The sequence below is a fragment of the Apium graveolens genome, chromosome 9 (genome assembly GCF_009905375.1).
Source record: "Apium graveolens cultivar Ventura chromosome 9, ASM990537v1, whole genome shotgun sequence".
NCBI lineage: Eukaryota > Viridiplantae > Streptophyta > Magnoliopsida > Apiales > Apiaceae > Apium > Apium graveolens.
Window position 1 is genome coordinate 161104078 of NC_133655.1, and position 4013 is coordinate 161108090.

Here is a 4013-nt window from a genome sequence, read left to right on the forward strand (position 1 = left end):
TGTGCTAAACAAATCACTGAAAGAACTTCCATTCTTTCATTACCTTTTAGAGGTAAAGTCTGATATTACCAGGAGATGGTCAAATTTTATATTGAAGACCATTAGAGATAAAGCTAGAATTTCTGGTTCAAGGGTTACAGAATTCATTCGTAATATAGTTGAAGATGATGGAAGTGAGATTCCAATGAAGAAGGATTCTGCTAAGCTTGAATTCTCATCCAAGGGTAATAAGACTAGATGATGGTTTAGAAAGAAACCATATTTATGCTTTAAGGACTGCAATCTACCAGATTGGAAGTCAGGGTGAAGAGATGAAGCAAGTCAAGACTACATTATCTCAAGTCCTGAGGATTAAAGAAGAAAAGCTGATATCAAGCTTTGTCAAGAATCACTTTGGATTCAGATTGACTCAGTAAGATTAGTAAAAGCTACAAGGACTTTAAGTTGTAGTTAGTTATCTAATTAAACTCTTATTTGCATTTGTACTTAAATGTTTTTGACATCATCAAATCTATTAACTTGTATATTTTGCATAATTTACAAGTTGGGGGAGATTGTTAGATATATTTGAGATGTCATGTCTAATATGATTTGTGTTTAGTTTTCAGAACTTAACAACAAGACAAATCAGGACTTACTGAAATCAGGACTTACTGGAAGTCAGAGCTTAATATCAGAACTTAAGGTCATATAAGAACTTAAGTGCGGGAAGACTTTTATATAAGGAAGGAAGCTGATTTACAGGAGAAGATCGAGACTAAAACAAAAAAAGATATGCATGGAAAGAGTTAGAAGACTGGAAGACTTATAGAAGATATCTGATTGATATATTTTAGGAGACAGAATTATATTCCATATCAATTAGAAGTTATCTTGTAACTGTGTACTATATAAATACAGACATAAGGTTTACACTAGATGTGTTATCATTATCGAGAAGATTATACATTGTAACCTTACAGCTCTTAGTGATATTTGTTCATCACTGAGAGAGAACAACAGTTCATATTGTAACAAAGTTTATTTAATATACTTGATCTTTGTTACATACTTGTGTTAAATCGATTTGATTGTATAAATACTGTATTCAACCCCCTTCTGCAGTGTTGTGTGACCTAAGAGTAATCAAGTTTATTCAATATAATAAGCTCTGTTACAAAGTAGGTTAAACTACTCTCTCAGTGATGAACAATATCACTAAAAGCTGCTAGGTTACAATGAATAATCTTTCTCGTGTATAATAACACTTATAGTGTAAACTCTAAGCTGTGTTTATATAGTACACAGTTACAAGATATCTTCTAGTTGATATGGAATATAATTCTGTCTCCTAAGATATATCAATCAGATATTATCTTCTATAATTCTTCTAGCTGTCCAACTCTTAATGCATATCTTTTATTATTTTAGTCCAGATCCTCTCCTGTAAATCAGCCGCATTCCTTATCTGAAGTACCTGCACTTAAGTCCTGATATAAATCCTGACGGTCTTAAGTTCTGATATAAGTTCTGACTTCAGTAAGTTCTGATTTCCAGTAAGTCCTGATATTAAGTTTTGAAACTAAACTCAACAGATTAGACATGACATCACAAATATATCTAACATTCCAAGTTCTCCGCAGAGTGAATAGTTTTTTTTTCTATTTAATTAGATAGTGAATCACACACTTATATTGAATAATTTAAAGAACCACAATTAACAATAACTTATAAATGTGTTATTAGATCACGGGCTGAGAATTTAGCGACTTCGTTGCGGATTTTGTTAGTATTTTAGTTGTGATATTCAAGGTAAGGATTATGTCCCCTTTTTATTCAGCGCTAGTCCTCTTGTTCCTTATATTTATTTGATTCGTTCCATTTTTACTTTCTGTTCATTCCGTTAATATTTGTTTTGACCGTTTTAAGTTAAAACGGTTAACTTTCGAAAATTGTTTTAAAAATTGATTTTAAAAATTTTAAATATCTGTTTATGCGAATTATTTATGACACCCTCTATTTTGGGAATCTGAATTATTTGTCTCAGGTGATTATAAAATATTGCGAGAATATTTTTATTTGACCCTTAGAGTGATATAGGGTATACCGAGTTAACCAGCTATAGGGGTACTACAGCCATGTCATTGCGGCACCAGTGATATGACACTTCCGTGACAGTGTGATTGGTCACGGCGTATCTTTCTGTTAGCTCTTGGGGGAGTTTTTGCGTATTTGATATTTGTTTAGGATACGTGGATGCACCCAGAGTTTAATTTGTGATTTGATTTATGGTGACGTTGTATATGCCGTACACGTTATCCATTCTGTTGCACGTATTAGGTAACCTATGATGTGTGTATTTGTATTTGTTCTGATCTCGGTATGAAATATCTTAACCACTCGTTGCTTCAGCCTTACTTATTTTTAATATTGTTGTTTTATTATAAATTGCCTGATTATTTATCTCTGTTCTCTTGATTTATAAACTGTATTCCAAATTCTTACTGGGCATTTGGCTCATGCCGTATTCTTTTTCTGGTAGATGCTTAGGGGGATCTGGGACTGTGTGATGGAGAGCTACCCCATTTATTGATTAGGATTTCAGACTTTATCAGTATCTAGATTTAATTATTTATTTAGAGATTTTAACATTTATATTATTGGTTTAGACAGCTTGGAGATTTATTATTATTTTGAAGATTTTAGACTGCTTAATTATTGTTTAGAAATATATTAGTGCTCAATTTGCAGGTTTATGAATTATAGCTAATATCTCCTTCTAATTTTTAAGAAGGGGGTGTTACAGAGATGGTATCAGAGCTAGATTCTTTCTTGTAGAAAATCTACTTAGGTTGACCTGTGAGTTTGGGTAGACGATAGGATGGGTGTTCTATTTAATTTCGTTTCATTCTGCTCTTTATCATTTCATTTTGCTTCATCATTTTGAAATCTCTTTGTAACTGCTTCATCATATTTAATCTTATAATCTTCATTCATTCGCTATCTTATATTGTAGATGCTTCCTAGACGTGATCCTTTTCACATTGACCCCGCTCAACTTACTGATATGATAGGACAAGTAGTGGCTCAGGCTGTATAGCAGGCCTTGGCAAACCAAGGAAATCAGAATGGCGAGGGAAATCAGAATAGACAAGGAAATCAGAATGGCGAAGGAAATCAGAATGGACAAGGAAATCAGAATGGAAATGGAAATCGGAATCAGAACGGTCTGGGCCATCAGTTGGAGCCGTTTGTATGGGTGGAGAGGTTTGTAAAGCAGAAACCAGACTCTTTTAGTTCAGCACCGACTCCTCTTGATGCTGAAAATTGGATTGTTCAACTCGAGAAGATTTTTGATGCATTAGGTTGTGATGAGATTTAGAAGGTCGGGTTAGCTGCGTATAAGTTGGAGGGGGATACTCAGAGGTGGTGGAGAGTAGTGAAAGTTACTAGAGGGGAGCGGTATGCAGAGACTTTGGAATGGCAGGGATTCAAAGAGGTGTTCTATAACCAATATTTCTCTAATGCTGATAGGGAGGCTTATTTGAGGGAGTTTCATTCTATTGCGCAACACTATGATGAGAGCATTACTGATTATATGGCGAGGTTTATAAGGTTGGATGGATTTGCTGGGACAGTTGCAGGGACTGCTGCACAATAGACTGATAAATTTAAATGAGGGTTAAAGTCTTATCTGAGGGGTTCCATAATTTCTTTTAAATTTGATAATATGGCAGAAGTGGCTGATGTAGCAAAGGATGTTGAGAAGAAGTGCATAGATTTCAAGACTTCCAGGTCTAACAGTGGTAGTAAGAGGACTATGGATGATCAGGATTTTGTACAGGGTAGACAGTGGTATGGAGGTTAGAGTGGTCAGCAGGGATAGTGGTGCGGACAAAATCAGAATAAGGGTGGTCAGTCATTCCATGTACGGAATCAGTACATTGGTCAGAATCAGAATCAGCAGTTTCAACGGCAGAAGCAGCCTAGGCGGTGGCAGAATCATCAACAGGGGCGGAGCCATTACTCAGTGT